This window comes from Notolepis coatsorum, assembly GCF_963971535.1.
Source record: "Notolepis coatsorum genome assembly, chromosome: 15".
NCBI classification, from domain to species: Eukaryota; Metazoa; Chordata; class Actinopteri; order Aulopiformes; family Paralepididae; genus Notolepis; species Notolepis coatsorum.
The window spans coordinates 107,441,183-107,460,173 of NC_140179.1; the positions used below are offsets into that span (position 1 = coordinate 107,441,183).

The 18,991-nt window shown below is 44.4% G+C and overlaps 1 protein-coding gene across 1 annotated transcript in view; it reads right to left on the reverse strand.

The window, feature by feature from the left end:
* Positions 1–10,161, reverse strand: part of LOC311241745 (uncharacterized protein) — a 61,359-nt gene extending 51,198 nt beyond the window's left edge. Inside the window, exon 1 of the mRNA XM_084330643.1 lies at positions 10,100–10,161. The gene's annotated coding sequence lies outside the window, so the exon portion shown is untranslated. The remainder of the gene's footprint in view (positions 1–10,099) is intronic.
* Positions 10,162–18,991: the final 8,830 nt, after the last annotated feature.

The window sequence follows — 18,991 nt, forward strand, 5'->3', positions numbered from 1 at the left end:
ACCCACCTCACCCCTGCCCACTTTGACAACCTAGGATGGCTTAGAGTAGACGACAGAGTACAGCAACTTGCAATGGGCCTGGTCTACAAGATACACTACACGACCAAGGTACCCATGTACATGACAAAATACTTCCCAAAGGTCAGTGAATACCACGATCACAACACCAGAGGGAGCTCCACAAATCATGTTAAACCCAGATTCGGCTCAAACAAGGGACTAAACACGTTTCGCAATTATGCCACATCAATGTGGAACGCCCTACCCAAAGCTGTAAAGGAATGTGAATCACTACCCACTTTCAAAAACACTCAAAAAACACCTAAGGGAGACTGCAACTCGAAACTGGCCCCTGTAAATGTCCGAACACAACCCCCTCCAATGTACAGTAAATTACCAAGTATGGTCTTGTCAATAATCCAATGTACAGTTTTGTTTGTACAGTTGTACAGTGTCCCCCACCCACCCCTCCTACCCAACCCCCCCCCCCCCACTCCTACCCAACCCCCCCCCCCCACCTCCAATGTACAGTCCCCCCCCACCCCCACCTACCCAATCCAATGTACAGTTTCTACGTCAAATGTATATACTTTTTTTTTCTGGACTCTTTTTGTATCACAAACAGTACTGTAATTGCAAATCTGGTATGTCATAAATGTATAGATGTAGCAGTACTTGTTATATAAACCCCCCCACAATGGTGTGTGTGTTGGTACGGTCCAGCAGGGACCAGGATGTAAGGTACGCTGTTGTGTTATGGGTTGGGATTCAATACAGATGCACAGTGGATACGCTCTAGTCAGGGATTAAAGCAAAAAAAAATCTCCTGACTGAACTTTTTTTCAGGCCAAGTCATATTCTTATTTTAACCTCCACTGTATTTCTTTTTAATAGCGTTGGCGTTTTAAGGGAGCCTACTTGTTTCGGTTTAGTCGATAATCCAATGTACAGTTACCCCCCCACCCCGCCTACCCAACCCTCCCCCCAACCACCTCCAATGTACAGTCCCCCCCCCCCTCCACCCAACCTACCCAACCTCCTCCAATGTACAGTTTCTTCATCAAATGTATATACTCTCTTTTTTAGACTCTATTGTATTTCACAAACAATACTGTATTTGTAAATCTGGTATGTCATAATCATAAATGTATAGATGTAGCAGTATTATCTATCTGTATGTCATGTATGTCATATATGTTATGATGAATTGAAAATGGGGGACCCTGATGTAAACAAGAGGAAAGTCTTTCTCTGGTCTGCACCCCCTTAACAATTGTATTGAGCTGTACTGTATTGTACCCATTCTGCAATCTGTTATAACAATCAATCAATATTTAACAGATTGCAGATATATAGGTTATATAGGATATATAGGTTTAGGATTGCAGGTATATAGTAATGATTGCAGATATATAGGTTATATAGGATATATAGGTTAATATAAGATTGCAGGTATATAGTAATGTTACATTTGTGACATATACGATATGCAAATATAGAGTACTGTTACCCATAGATCCTAACAGATTATATACATTATGATGGGGAGGAGACTGTACATTAGGGTGGGTGGGAGAAAAAAGATACATACATGGAGAGAATATACAGTGGGGAGGAGACCGTCTATAGATACACCTGTGTGATGTTGATATTTGTACTGTGAAGTAACACGACAATGACAAATGTGTTGTTTCTGTTTTTCTTTTTGACATAGTTGCGGAACACGGAACAAGTTAACAACTCACCACCGTCTACAGTCCCTGCATCATACTGTAGCCTGGCCAGTCTCTTGAAATACTGCTATCTTCAAACTTCCATTCCTCTCGACACTTTCTTTTGTTGGGTGGTGCCGCTCATCCTTTTCGTCTGAGAACACTGTGTTTTCTTTTTAGTGGCCAGCTTACTCCTTCCATTAACGTTATTATGCTGACGTTAGCTAATAACTATGTGTTGGGGATAATGGTTCCGCACGGACCATATTGTTTGTTACATTGCTGTCGGCAAACTCGCTCAGAGTGTCAACAGAGTGTTGACGTTAAGTTGATGTTAGCTGCTAGCTGGCTACCCAAATCCACAACAGCCAGGCAGCCAACCGTACAAAATACAGTCTCAGCCAATCACATCGATTTGTACAGTTAGTTAGCTCCACTCCATTGCAAAGTAAAAGTTAGCCAGCCAGGACAGCCCGTATTAGCAAGCTACAGTTACAGTAACGTTAGCCACCCGAAGATCGGTAGCTAGCTAACGTTAGCCACAGCTTCAAAAACGAATTTCAATTATGTTATGAGCTATCAGCTAGCCAGCTAGATAACGTTAGAAAACGCCTCGTGTAGTAAACTAAAGTGAATAGTTTACTGGGCCATTGTTTAATGCTTCAGTGGTGTTAAAAGAGGACCTGCACGCTTGCTATCTTCGGTGCAAATGATACGGGTCTGTGACAAGACAGGTCTGTGAGGGGGAGGGCACTGTGAGCAGCGTGTGTGCATCAAGCTCACGTTTGATTGGTTAGAATGGTCAAAATGCCCTACGCATCTACAAATCATATTATACCAGGTAGCCAATTCCGTCAGACTCCAAATCAAATTGACGGAAAAAAAATTAAAAAAGACTGAAATCCGTCTGGAGACGGAACGCTTTAATGCATGGCTCTAGTCTCCTGTCTCGTTATTTAACACAAACATGGTGTCAGAAGTGGCTATAATTACGTGAGTAATTATACGGATATGGTGCGCTACGGCACAGGAAATCGAGGAAAAGGAGAAGTCGGGGAGTGAAGCAGTGAGCGTTTGCGGCGAGCTAAGCTACAAACAAAAACACAGCATCACCATGGCAACAGCAATACCGCCACCAGAGGAGATGAAGATGAGCGGCGATCTCGCAAGTAACTGGGATAATTTCCGATCGGAATTTGAGGACTACATACTGGCAGCGGGATTGGCGGACAAGGTAAAAGAAGTGCAAGCAGCAATCTTGCGACGCGTGATGGGCAGTGAATGTCGCCATATATACAGACATAATTTAGGACTTACGGCGGACCAGGGGAAGGACGTGGCCGTCATCATTCCTGCTTTAGAGGCATATTTTAAGCCAACAAGGAACATTATTTTTGAAAGATATGTGTTTGGGAAATGCAATCAAGATGAAGGGGAACCCATAGATTCATTCATAACAAGGCTGAAGGAGAAGGCGTCTTCTTGTGATTATGGGCAACTCAGAGAGCAGTTGATAAGAGACAAAGTAGTGCTGGGGGTGTGTGATGAGAGTGTGCGCCGTCGTCTACTCAGAGAGAAAGATCTTACACTGGAATCAGCCATTGAGATATGCCGGGCTGCAGAAATGACTGATATTAGAATAAAGGCAATGACACAGGATAGACATCAGACATCAGCAATGATACCAGAGACTGTACATGCGTCAGATGGCCAGCGGCCACGAGTTCTACCCAGGCAGGAACGATCTGACAGGTCTCAGTATCCACCTAGGCAGGAACGCTCTGACAGGTCGCAATATCAACCTAGGCAGGAACGTTCTGACAGGTCGCAATATCCACCTAGGCAGGAACGCTCTGACAGGCCTCAATATTACGCGCCAGGCGCAAATTCAAGCGCTGCGTGTAGGTTCTGCGGCACTGCGCACAGGCGCGGACGGGAACAGTGCCCAGCCTATGGCAAGACCTGCCGCATTTGCGCAAAACTCAATCACTTTGCTGTAGTATGCATGCAGAGAGGCCAGGCCACCCGACAGCTACATACAGCAGACATTGACACTGAATACCTTGAGAATATGTACAGTGGGGAGGCAGAGGCTCACATATACACGGCAGAGAGCATAGGGGCAGTTCAGGGAGGTGGAAAAAAATGGTTTGCAAATTTAAAGATTAACGGAGGGTTGCAGAGGTGCCAGTTAGATTCAGGGGCAACCTGTGATGTGATGAGCATAAAAGACATGAGGAGGCTGGGCCCTGGAGCAAGGCTATTGCCCGGCCAAACAAGGTTGGTGCTGTATTCAGGTCAATCAATTCCCTCATTTGGCTTATTCAAAACCGAGTGTGTAGTGAGAGGGAAGACACACAAGCTGACCTTCGAGGTAGTAAGAAGCAGTCAGAGACCCCTTTTGTCAGGTGAAACCAGTGAGCGCCTAGGCTTAATGCGCTTCACCATCCCTGAGGAGCTGTTGATGGTAGGACATAGCAGCTCAGTCCCACTAACCAGGCAGCAGCTTGTCTGTACGTACGATGAGGTTTTCAACGCCCCTGTGGAATCAGTCCCAGGTGAAGTTCATTTTGAGTTGGACAGTAATGTAGCCCCAGTGCAAGCTGCTCCACGTAATGTTCCAGTGGCACTTAGGTAGAGCCATATGGAATCCGCGATCACGGAATCGCGGAATTGAGCAATAAAAATGGAATCAACTATAAAAAAAAATTAATTAAATTTTTTTTTTTTTTATGTTGTGGGACTTGTACAGCACTTTGTTCAACTTTGTCAGTGCTGTAAAGTTTAAACCTATTTAAATCTTAGACAAACAAAACACTTTGCTTTCATGAAATATTGTAAGCAGTCATTTGAGGCTTCATAAAAGCAGCACAATGAACACAAATCTGTCAGTGCCGAGTCTGACCTCATCTTAAATAACAAACGGCATTGCTTGTTGTAGTTAACAAAGAGAGGCAGAGTTGATTTTGCAAAAATATATATACCTTTTTATTTTTATTTAATCGAATTTTATTTTCATATTCGAATGAAATAAATGAATGAAGCTTCGAAGTATTTAAGACAGCCCTATTAAATGGACTGTTATATCTTATTAAATTGTGGACATTTATTTATTCCCACTTATTAGACACTATTTCTGATGGTAAAATGAGCGTACAAAGCAAAATACAGAATTCTGAAATATTAAAACGGAAAAAACGGAATTTGGAAAAAAATAAAATGGAATTTGGAAAAAAATTAAACGGATTTCATATGGCTCTACACTTAGGGAGGCAGTGAAGGCACAATTAGATAAATATGAGAAAGATGGCCACTTGGTTTCAGTGTCGGAGCCAACAGAATGGATCAGCAATATGGTGATTGTCAGACGGCCAGAGAAGCCGATCAGGATATGTATAGACCCAAAGTCATTAAATGTGGCTTTAAGGAGATCTCACTACTTAATGCCGACGCTGGAGGATGTCCTATACAAGCTGCCCAGGGCTCGCATTTTCACTCTTGTGGATGCACGGGATGCTTTCCTACAGTGCAGGCTAGACAAGGAAAGTAGTTACCCCACCACATTTTGGACACCTTGGGGCAGGAAGCGTTGGTTAAAGCTGCCATTTGGGGTGTCTGTGGCCCCAGAGATATACCAGCGAAAGCAGCATGAGCTTTTAGCAGGGCTCAGTGGAGTAGAGCCCATCGCAGACGATATACTGGTAGTGGGCTGTGGGGAGACAGAAGAGGAGGCTATACAGGACCATGCCACTAAACTGATGGCACTCATGGAGAGGTGCAGAGAGGTTAGGTTGAGGCTAAGTTTGAAGGATGTGTCAAGTTTCATGGACACATCCTGTCAGCAGAGGGGCTCAGGGCAGACCCAGAGAAGGTCAGGGCGGTCCAAGACATGCCACACCCCACGGACACCAAGGCGGTGCAGCGGTTTATTGGGTTTGTGACATACCTCGCAAGGTTCATGCCCCGCCTCTCTGAGATATGCGAGCCACTGAGGAGGCTGTTGGACAAGGCCGTCCCATGGCACTGGCTTCCCAAACATGGTGCGGCGATCGAGGAGATCAAGCGTCTGATCACAGTGGCCCCGATCCTGAAATATTACGACGTGACCAAGCCGGTCACCATCCAGAGTGATGCAAGTCAGAAAGGACTTGGCTGCCGTCTGTTCCAGGAGGGTCAGCCAGTAGGGTACGCATCGCGGGCACTGACTCAGACAGAACAGAACTATGCACAGATTGAGAAGGAATGTCTGAGTATTGTGTTTGCGTGCCAACGCTTTCACTATTATCTGTATGGACGGGGGGAGATTGTGGCGGAAACGGACCACAAGCCACTCATTTCGATATTCAACAAACCCCTCCTCACTGCACCCAAACGGCTCCAGAGCATGCTGCTCACGCTGCAGAACTACAACCTCAAGGTCACATACAAGCCAGGCCCGGACATGCACATCAGTGACACATTGAGCAGGGCCACGGCTCCACCACAGAGGACGGACACGGGATACATGAAACACACAGTCTGCAACCTGCAGAGGGCACAAGAGGACACTGAACAGATTAATCAGGCTGATTATCTGAATGTCACCAGCCAGCGGTTGAATCAGATCAGGCAACACACTGGGGAGATGAAACCCTTCAGTTGCTCAAAGCGGCAGTGCTCCAGGGATGGCCAGATCACCGGGAGGAGACTCCCCTGGCGATCAGAGAGTATTGGTAGAGCCATATGAAATCCGCGTTCACGGAATCGCGGACGGAATCGCGGAATTAACCAATAAAAATGGAATCAACTGCAAAACGTGGAATATTACAGAATTTGGCCTAATCTGGACTGAAATTTCGTTTTTGGGTGGAACGTTTGGTGTACACGCGACCGGGGAGGCGGGGACTCTACAGCGTGTTACACACAACACAGCCGCGGTGCTCAAGCGTCTGGCTGCTTCAGTGTTAACATCGTCAAGAAGCTAAACAATTCCACAATAAGCCCTCAATTCAGAGCAGAACAGTATCCTAATGACTTTTATGCCTCCGGTGATAAGGTGTTTTGCTAATTCTGTCAACGTTCTGTGAACTGGACCCGCAAAAACACTTGCGACACTATTGTGATTAAATAGCTATAACGTTAGGACGTTTAGCCGTCTAGCTAAATCTAGTGCACCCATCAATTTCATTATACACTGCCCTTTATAAACTAAATACACTTAAATAGCTATGTAACGTTATAGGACTATCTATGGAAATGATAGCTTCTAGAAGTTCTAGCTAAATCTGGTGCACCCATATTTGTTTAATGCAAACGATTGTCATTATACACTGCCCTTTATAATCTAAATAAACTTAAATAGCTATGAAACGTTACAGTACATAGGACTATAGATGGAAATGATAGCTTCTTGCTAAATCTAGTGCACCCATCCATTTGTTTAATGCAAACGATTGCCATTATACACTGTCCTTTATAAACGAAATAAACTAAACTAAAGGTGCCTAAATTATGCATTACTAAATTTCATCACAATATAATAGATATAGCTAGGTTACTGACATTGTCATTGTGATAATGTCAGTAATAGCTAGCTGTATCTATTGTTTACACTTGAAATATGTATTTTTATTTTGTCACAATATTAATTGAAAAATATTGTGTAAAATTGAACTGTATTTCTGAGTTGCAGCACTTAAAAACATTAAATGGACTGTTATATCTTATTCAATTGTGGACATTTATTCATTCCCACTTATTAGACACTATTTCTGATGGTAAAATGAGCATAAAAGGCAAAATACAGAATTCTGAAATATTAAAACGAAAAAAATGGAATTTGGGAAAAAATAAAATGGAATTTGGAAAATAATAAAACGGATTTCATATGGCTCTAAGTATTGGTCAATCAGGGACGAGATCAGCGCACAAGATGGGGTGCTCTTCAAAAGTCAGCGAGTCATAGTGCCGAAAACGTTACGGGCAGAAATGTTGAAACGCATACACGCCAGCCATGTAGGGGGAGATGCCTGCTACAGACAGGCCAAAGACACACTGTACTGGCCCAACATGCAGGGTGAAATCAAGGATTACGTGAGCCAGTGTTCAGCGTGTAATGAATATTCTCATGAGCAGCAGCGGGAGACAATGATGTCGCATGCACTCCCGACACGGCCATGGCAGATTGTCAGTATGGATTTGTTCAGACAAGCGGGCAAGGACTTCCTACTCATGGTTGATCATTATTCAGATTTCTGGGAAATAGAGCTACTCCCTGACCTCTCAGCAGACACCGCGGTGTTAAGGTGTAAGGCCCAGTTTGCACGCCACGGGCAGCCTGACCGGGTGGTAACAGACTGTGGATCTCAGTTTGACTGTGAGAAATTTAGGACGTTTGCAAAAGAATGGGATTTCGACCATGTCATGTCCTCGCCCAGGCACCCAAGGTCTAATGGAAAGGCTGAATCGGCAGTGAAAGTTGTGAAAAACCTGTGCAAGAAAGCAGCTAGTGCAGGTAACGACCCATGGTTGGCAATCTTGCAGTGGAGGAACACGCCCACAGAGGGCATGCTCAGCAGCCCAGCGCAGAGACTGATGTCCCGGAGACTGAAGACCCCACTTCCGGTCGCTGACTCGCTCCTGGGCCCCAGCGTGGTCACGGGGGTTCCTGAGAAGCTGCGGGTTAAGCATCAAACGGCCAAGCTGGGTTACGACAAGTCGGCCAGAGATCTGCCCGAGTTGTGTATCGGCCAGGACATAAGAATGAAGCCCCTGCCTGGAGACAGGACGGGCAAGTGGAGGAGAGGAGTGTGCCTGCAACCGGTGGCCCCCAGATCGTACTTGGTGGATGTCGAGGGGACATTCTACCGGCGGAATCGGGTGGACCTGCGACCAGCGGAGGGGGATGTGACTGGACGCCGCCCGGAGCAACACAGAGTGCAGCACAGCGGCCCACCTGAGGGGCCACACAGCAGTCCGCCCAGCAAAGGGATGGACAGTAGCACGGGCAATGACACTATCACCCAGGAAGTCAGGCCATTCAGGCGGAGCGACCTGTACCAGCCTGTGGTGGACCCTCCACCGGCGCCAGAGTACAGGACGTCCAGTGGTAGGCTGGTGAGAGTGCCACAAAGACTGGACTTATAGAGACTGGTTAATGGGTATGGTATGGTATGGTGTAAAGAAAAGAAAAAAAAAAAAATGGAAAAAATGCACAGAACAGATGGTTAGGGTTTTAAATAAGGACGTTTATGGGGTTTCTTGTAATAATAATAATAATGTGCACTAAGGGATGCTGTAACTATTGTTATCTAAAAAAAAAAGGAGATGTTACAAGAGAATGGGATTGTTATATAAACCCCCCCACAATGGTGTGTGTGTTGGTACGGTCCAGCAGGGACCAGGATGTAAGGTACGCTGTTGTGTTATGGGTTGGGATTCAATACAGATGCACAGTGGATACGCTCTAGTCTCCTGTCTCGTTATTTAACACAAACAGTACTGTCTATCTGTATGTCATACAGTATGTCATATATGTTACGATGAATTGAAAATGGGGGACCCTGATGTAAACAAGACGAAAGTCTTTCTCTGGTCTGCATCCCCTTAACAATTGTATGTATTGAGCTGTACTGTACTGTACCCATTCTGCAATCTGTTAATAAATCTGTTTCTACCATCAAATCCATGCATTGAGCTCCGTTTTTATTACATGTTTTATCACATTCTTGTTCATTTCATAACATTTGCATACGATTTGTTTTGAAAATATTGAGGCCAACATGGCATTTCACTATTTCGAAAGCCTTTCTGGTGATTCTAAGGCGAGATATGAGTCAAAGAAACTCCCCCTGATTACCACGACCACAACATCAGAGCGAGTTAGCCGAACGTTAGCCACCAGCCACTTTTCCTCTGTGATGGTATAAAACTTCCGATTTGGATTTCTGTTTTTGTCATTAGTATAACGCGTAACACAGCAGCAGCATTGTGAAGGACTGAAGAAAAGTCTGCTTGATTGTCTTTAATTTGCCGCTTTAACTATCCGTTTCTCCACTAAATAGTGTACACAATGTACCAGGCGCCGCAGTTTCCCCCCACGCTGCAGTTGCGTAGCAATAACAGATAGGAAGTTGACTTCGAGAAAACTTGATTTAACAGATTGCAGAATGGGTACAATACAGTACGGCTCAATACACACAATTGTTAATGGGATGCAGACCAGAGAAAGACGTTTATAATATACAGTACTGTTACAAGACATTAGCATTAGCATAGCAGCTTAGCTTGTTAGCTGCTCCAGCAGCTATGGAAAAGTGGCAGAAACGCCCAACAGATCAGATGTGCGGTCAGTAGATTAATAAAAGCAGATGTTACTGTAACAAACGGAGAGGTCGACATGAACCTACCTTTTGTCGTATTTATGCTTAAGATAAATAATCGGGACAGTACGTTAACGTCTTTATTGCAGCGTCGGCATATCGAGTCATGTGTCTCTGGCGAATGCTAGTAGCACACTGACCATCAGGACCCCGTGTGTGGGGAACCCAACAGAAAGGTGCGCCAGCGCGCCTGTCGTAAAATGACATATTCAAGGCATGAATATTACATCCCCCTTCTTTTAAATACTTTATAAGATATTAACAGACTGCAAGTTACAAATATATTATGCATTACTCTGTAAGCCATTCTTTGTAAACATTAACCAGGTGTGTTAACAATATATCAGATAATATAATCAGGTAAGTATTAATAGGTATCAAATTTAAAAAATATATACTCTTGTTTCAAAGGTATTACAGTTAGTAAAACTGTGTTAAAGTTAGATGTTATGTATGATTGCAAGTAACTGTCTAACTGTGTCTAACTGTTTCCACAAGAGGGCGATATAGGCGGAGCTAGTAATGCTGCGCCAGGTACGAGGTATAAAAGGAGATGTTAACTCCCCCTCTGTCTCTTCCCATCTACTTCTCACTGAGAGAAGGTCTCATGTACTGTGTACTAAAGTGATAATAAACCACGCCGATTAATGGCTCAAGAGAGAAACCTTGTCGTCATGACCAAGTTATTGTCGCCCCATAAGTGACTGTCAACAGTGTGCACCTCTTATTCATGAAACAGCCTGCTTGAATATTGGAACATTTCAACAAGTGAATAAGGTAAGTAATCAAAGCTTAAAATATACTCTGTCTCAGAGGTAGTACAGTGCTTAGCGTATGCAAATCTTATTCACAGAACAACCTGCTTGAATATTGGAACATTTCAACAAGGTGAACAATGTAAGTAAGTCAGCCATTTAAATAAACATTAGTAAGTCAGACAAGCAGATAAGCAGACAGACAAACAGACAGCAGCAGCAGCATAGATAGACAGACAGACAAGCAGAAAGACAGACAGACAGACAGACAAGCAGACAGACAAGCAGAAAGACAGACAGAAGTAGTAGCAGCAGCATAGATACAGACAGACAAACAGACAGACAGACAGACAGACAGACAGACAGACAGACAGACAGACAGACAGACAGACAGACAGTGACCAGCTAGGGGTGTCAAACTCATTTTCACAGAGGGCCACATCAGCATTATGGTTGCCCTCAAAGGGCCAAAGACAGTATAAATGTTAATGTAATGTAAAATAAATGTAGCTACACATTTACATATTGTTAAACATGTTGTTTCTGTATTTATTACTTATTCAAGTTATACATATTGCATATGCATTTGCATAAATGTAAAAATATATGTTAGCTTGTTATTTTAACAAATAATTTTAGTTTATCAGAACCCCATATTACTCCATCAATCAATGATCAAACCATTCAAGTAAATAACAAAGAAGAATATCATCAAATACAAGCTATGACATTAAGTTTGTTCAAAACCTTTTTGTCACAGTCAAGAGGGGCAGAACTAACAACTGTGAGCTGCAAAGAACACGTGGGACAGATGTAGCAGATGTTACAAAAACTAATGGCTGCACACAACCTTGCAGAGGCCATACATCCAACTAATGGAAGATAGTTTAATTAACTTTAATTAACAGATTGCAGAATGGGTACAGTACAGTACAGCTCAATACACACAATTGCTAAGGGGATGCAGACCAGAGAAAGACTTTCGACTTGTTTACATCAGGGTCCCCCATTTTCAATTCGTAATGAAATTGCTATTATGTGTCTGCATGAACACACAACTGTAACTGTACTCAAAAATAACAAAATAAGGGTTGTCTCAGTTCACAACTATATTGGTCAAGTTTTGGGTGGGACTTGTTTGCGTCCCTACAGCTTCTTATTCAATTGAGCGAGATGCTCGGTTATGTCACACAGCCAGTTTGCATCTGACAGTTCAGACAATAATTCTTCAACCCTTTGTTACCTATTCCGCCTGGATCTTTTTTGTATTTTGGGCTGTAAAATTGTCAAAGAATGTCTGAGGAGTAAGTGCTTTTGGCTTTTTTCCTTTGTTACCTCAGATGTTCAACATACATGTATGTGTAAGAATGTGTAATAACTAAGGCTGTCAAAGTTAAAGCTTTATTAACGCATTAACCCACAATTATTTTAACACTGCTATTTTTAACCCAATATTAATGTAAACATTTTTTTATTTTTTTACCTGAGCTCTTGGGGGGCCACATCAAATGACGTGGCGGGCCGCATTTGGCCCGCGGGCCGTGAGTTTGACACCTATGAGCTAGGGTCTGAGTTACACTGTAATGCCTCCTCTAGTGTCAGTTAGTGTCTAATACCATAATATATACTTCAGTGAGAGAAATATTCACCTAAAAGATTATGGGTTTACAAATGTATAATTTCAGGAACAGTGGTTGATCTAATTCAGCTCAAAGTTGCAAGATGAGCCATTTCCTAGACCAGGATGCTGAGAGAAAACTTCTGAATAAAATATTAATATAACACATCAACATTTTGGGAAATACACTTATTTGCCATCTTCCCCAGAGTCAGACAAGGAGATTGATATCAGTTACATCTCTGTGTGTAGTAGCTCAAGAGAGAGGTACAGGTGCATGCTAGCCTAGCTTAGCACAATGACTGGAAGCAGTAGGGAGCAGCTAGCCTAGCTCAATCAAAAGTGAAGAAATCCAACTTCCAAAACTGACACAGAGATGAGATCCATATATTATTGTCTGACTCTGAGGAAGATGGCAAATAAGTGTATTTCCCAAAATATTGGAGTATTACTTTAAATACTGATCTTCAATTATATTGTAGGATAACTTGGTCTGAATCTTATCAAAATCTCCTGCCGTGCCTACATCCTTATATCTGATGGTCCTCATTTGTCAACTGGTGGTAGAGTGAAGGTTAGGCTTAATTACTTTACTGGTTTTAACCTGCTGAAGATGGAGTTGTAATATTCATGCTTTGAATATATCATTTTACGACAGGCGCGCCAGGCGCACCTTCCTATTATGTATACCTGACAAGGGGTCCTGACAGTCAGTTGGCTGCCAGCCGTGGATGGAGTTACACTCATGCCTAATGAATGCTTACCTTTGAATAAATCTCTAAATGCAATCTCCTCGTCCTGAAGATTATTCTCTATAAATCGAATACGACATGGTGTCAGAAGCAGGATGAACATGGATATCAACGGAGTCCCGTCGCCACGGATGAATTGGGATTCTCTGGACTTACCGGAAGAATGGAAGAAGTTCAGGCAGCACGCAGAGCTAATGTTTTCGGGCCCACTCAAGAAGAAAGGAGAGGACGAGAAATGTAGCTACCTGCTACTGTGGAGCGGAGAAAAAGGGAGAGACATTCACAACACATGGACTCTCAGTGCAGATGAAGCAAAGGTATTGAAGAGCTACTATGACAATTTCGAAGCATACGTACTTCCAAGGAGGAACACGATTTTCGCTAGGTACAAATTCCATGAAAAAACCCAGCAACCTAGCGAGTCATTTGAACAATTTGTCACTGCATTGAAACTACTCGTGAAGGACTGTGCATATGTGAACAATGATGAGATGGTTAGAGACCGCATAGTGTTTGGCATACACTCAGCAAAAGTAAGAGAGAAACTATTAAACGTTGGATCAGACTTGTCATTAGACAAAGCGGTAGATATAGCTAGAGCCCACGAGCTAGCACAATCACAGATAAAGAGCTTTACTGGCGCCACGAGCAGCGCGCAGGAGCAGCTCGTGCACGAGGTGCACAGACATGAACAGAAGTATAGCGCACAGAGATACCGCCCCAAAACAGAGTGGACAGAGAGAGCGAACAGAGCGAGCGACACAGACACACGTAAGAACTGTGGATACTGTGGGGGTAGAGCTCACAAGGAAGGAGATAACTGTGTAGCTAGGGGGAAACAATGCACGAAGTGTGGAAAATGGAACCACTTTGCCAAAGTCTGCAGGGCCGGTAGTTTCCAGAAAAAGTCAGTACACGAGATTAGCATGCGCTCTGAGTCAGGAGAAGAGTCAGACGAACTGTATGTAGACACCGTGACAGACAGACGGTTTGATGCAACAGAACAAGCGTTCGCAGACATACAAGTAGGAAAACAGGGCACAGAGCTTAAATTTAAGATAGACACAGGTGCACAAGTAAATGTAATTCCTTTGAGAGAGTATCACAGTTTACAAGATAAACGCAAAATACAGCCTACTTCACGCAGACTGACAGGATATGGTGGAGAGAAGCTAGTGGTAAAGGGCACATGCACGTTAAAGTGTAAATACAAAGAGCGTGACATGTTGTTAGACTTTTACATAGTAGACACTCAGGCACCCCCAGTTCTAGGTTTACAGACATGCCTGAATATGGACCTCATTAAACTAGTGTTGTCAGTAAATGCATACACAGATAAACAGACCATCATGGAAGAATACCACGACGTGTTTAAAGGGATAGGACTATTCCCAGGAGAGTGTCACATCCATATAGACCCAGACGCCACGCCAGTAGTCTGCCCACTGAGAAGGACACCGATCGCCCTGCGTGGCCGACTAAAGAAGGAGCTACAGAGTATGGAAGACACACAGATCATCGCTAGAGTCATCGAACCAATGGAGTGGGTCAGTGCACTGGTCATTGTTGAGAAGCCACGCACAGGCAAGCTCAGACTATGTTTGGACCCTAAGGAGCTAAACAAGGCTATCAAGCGCCCGCACTACCCTCTGCAGACACTAGAGGACATCACACCCAGACTAACAGGCGCACGCTATTTCAGCGTACTGGATGCAAGGTCGGGATACTGGTCCATCAAGCTCTCCACAGAATCATCGAAGCTGACGACGTTCAACACACCGTTTGGACGATACAGATTCCTACGATTACCATTTGGGCTTGCTTCTGCCCAGGACGAGTTCCAACGGAAAATTGACGAGACATACGAGGGACTGAACGGAGTAGCAGCTATAGTAGACGACATCCTTGTATATGGCGCGACCAGAGAGGAACACGATAAGAACCTACATGCAATGTTGGTGAGATCACGGGAGAGAGGCGTTCGGCTCAACGCAGACAAGTGCACCATCGGAGCCACCGAAGTGAGCTACTTCGGGCACGTCCTTTCAGCTGACGGCATGAAGCCTGACCCAGGCAAGATAGCTGCCATCAAGGAGATGGAGGCGCCAAAGAGCCGTGCAGAACTGGAGACCGTGCTAGGTATGGTCAACTATCTGGCGAAGTTCGCCCCGAGCCTCTCCGAGATCAACGCACCCATGAGACAGCTGCTTAAACAATCGAATGAGTTCCTGTGGGACGCGCAGCACGACGCTGCATTCCAAAAGATGAAAGACATACTTACCAGTGAACCGGGGCCAGTCCTCATCTACTTTGACCCAGATAAGGAGCTCAGCTTGCAAGTGGACGCATCAAAGTATGGTCTGGGTGCTGTGCTGATGCAGGAAGGAAGGCCCATTAGCTACGCATCCAGATAACTCACGGACAGCGAGGTCAACTACGCACAAATCGAAAAGGAGATGTACGCAGTCCTTTATGGATTCAAACGCTTCCACCAATATGCCTACGGTCGCCATGTTATGGTGCAATCTGACCACAAGCCCCTGGAGTCGATCATGAAGAAGCCGATCGCCGCAGCCCCACCGCGGTTACAGAGGATGATACTGCAACTACACAAGTACAACTTCACGATCGTGCACCGCCCTGGGAAAGACATCCCAGTTGCCGACACGCTGTCCAGGAAATCACTCACCTCTCACGACGACGGTCTCAGTGAAGGGAACAGCTAAAGCTGCTCAGCCAGGCTATCCTGGAGGGATGGCCTGAGGAAAGAAAACAATGCCCCCAGAACATCACTGAATACTGGAATCACCGAGATGAACTATCCAAAACGAATGGAATCATTTTCAAAGGGGAGAAAATAGTCATCCCTACCAGCCTCAGAGGAGAGATGCTGATCAAGATCCATGCAGGCCACATGGGAATGGAAAAATGCAAACTGAGAGCACGAGACATCATGTTCTGGCCTGGAATGGGTAGACATATAGAGCAAGTCGTGGAGAAGTGCTCAATATGCCAAGAGCGCCGCCCATCAAACACCAAGGAGCCTATGATGCCTCATCGTATCCCAGACCGCCCCTGGCAGGTTGTAGGGACAGATCTCTTTAACTGGAACAACCAGGACTATGTTGTGACCGTCGACTATTACAGCAGATTCTTCGAACTAGACAGACTTCACAGCACCACATCGGCAGCTGTTGTCCACAAGCTAAAGGCAGCCTGTGCCAGGCATGGCGTCCCAGAGACCATAGTCTCAGACAACGGACCACAATACAAGTCTAAAGAGTTCGAGGCATTCGCCAAGTCGTGGGAGTTTACACACGTCACGTCAAGCCCACATTATCCGCAAAGCAACAGACTAGCGGAGAGAACTGTGAAGACGGCAAAATCACTCATGGACAAGGCTAAGGCAGACGGAAGAGACCCGTACCTAAGCCTCCTGGAGTATCGTAACACCCCAGTCGACAACTTCAAATCGCCGGCACAGCTGTTGATGAGCCGCAGGCTACGCTCAACCCTCCCGAGCACCAACCAACAGCTGCGGCCAGGGGTAGTAAGCCCCAAAGATGGACATGACAAGCGAGTGCAGAGACAACAGCACCAGAAGAAATACTATGACAGGTCAGCTAGACCACTGCCCCCACTACATTGTGGTGAATCTGTCAGGCTCCAAGAACATGGACGCTGGAGGCCAGCAGTAGTCATACAACCAGCCGACACTGCGCGGTCATACCACGTTCGCACCCAAGATGGACGCGAATACCGCCGCAACCGCAGGCACCTGAGGGACACAAAAGAGGAACACTTCCAGGACAGCGACGGTATGCCAAGTCCAGAGAGCGTCGATCAACCGCCGGAGACCAACGACCCTGAACTGTCAGAGGACTCAGAAGAGAACTCAGCTTCATACTACACCAGATACGGCCGAGCAGTGAAGCCACGGGGCATTTTAGACCTATAAATGTACAGGGTGCAGGCGGATCGCTGCCCTATTATAACACTGTTTACCCCATTGAAAAAAAAAAAAAAAAAGGGGGTGGTGAAATGTAACAAAATATTAATGTATGCTGAAATGATGACTTACTATATGTGTTGAATCTATGACTTACTTACCTTGCTTACTTGCCGATATAGTCCCATTTTGTTAGCAAGTTAATTCTACAATTAAGAGCTGCATATGGTAAGAGTGGTGAGACACACGACCAAATAAGCCTTAAATACATACCTTATTCACAGCTGAAGTATTCAAATATTAAAGCAGACTTTCCAGAATAAGAGGGCACACAATACGAACTGTAATACCTTTGATACAAGAATATTTTTATGTTTAACATATTAATCTTACCTGTTTACATTGCCTGGTCCTGACACAGGTAACGCACATTTATTGTTTACAAAGAAACTCTTACAGAGTATTGCACAACCTTTCTTTATTTCAATTTTGTTCATAGCTTATAAAGCTTTCTTTAAAAGAAGGAGGATGTAATATTCATGCTTTGAATATATCATTTTACGACAGGCGCGCCAGGCGCACCTTCCTATTATGTATACCTGACAAGGGGTCCTGATAGTCAGTTGGCTGCCAGCCGTGGATGGAGTTACACTCATGCTTAATGAATGCTTACCTTTGAATAAATCTCTAAATGCAATCTCCTCGTCCTGAAGATTATTCTCTATAAATCGAATACGACAGGAGTGATGGATTATTCTCTTCTCTTTCAGATTAACTCTCTTCTGTCTCCACATCAGTCAGTAGTGTGTTGGATATTGATTCTCATAATAAAATGTTTACTAAATAGCGTACTCACTGTAATTAATAATTGAGGCACATTTACTGTTTAGTGAAAAATGACTTAGAATTCAGGGGTAAAAGGTTTTGACTGTGTGCAATGAGAACGTTTATAGATCTGGCTAATATTTTCATACTAAGGTTAAAAATGAATAGAACAGTCATCATACTGTAAGTATAAGCAGTGGTGCGTTATTGAAATCATCTGGAGTGACACGCACCACGTGCACGCGCGCTCCCGGCGCGTGCGCGAGCTCCCGCGAATGCGCATTTAATGTCCCCTCGCTTGGGCACAGACTAAAGACAGTGCCTAATTGCGTCTACGAATGGAATGTAACACGTCTTCACAACAAGGTAGGTGTGAATGTGTCTGAGAACGTATTTAACACACCTGACGACCGGTGCTATTGATATGCAAATAGCGAGTGAGGTTACACACCGTGCTACCCAGTCCCATGAACAACGCATGCCTGAGTATAAGTCTGTGCTTTAAATAAATAAGCAATGACTCCTAGTCCAACTGTATAACTGTGACATCATGGTTAATTAGTCACACAGGGTCTTGAATATTGTGATTCAATAGTTACAAGTATTTCTGAACACACCACTGATAATAGCTTAAACATATGTGCTAGCCTATATGATATACTTGACTAGGACATTCTGGACCATTCCAATTTTAGAATATGAGGAGTGGTTTGTTTACGTCACCTGCAGTGAGGCTGCCACCCAGTGGAGACTTGTGGTAATGACAGGAACATTCCTGAAGACACTCAAACTCTCAGAGGCAGAATATAAAAGCTGAGACAGTCCCACTGCTGAGACACAACACAACACAAGCAACACTGAACACACTCCAGCCTTCCATCACAACAAGAGGACTCAACAGTCAGTGAAGATGCTGTGCTACTGTGGAGTCCAGCCTTCTCTCAGCCCCTTCATGGACTTCTATTGGCCTGTGAGCAGTCTCTGGCCAGAGGTCTCACCTCTTCCCTGCCAGGGTGATAG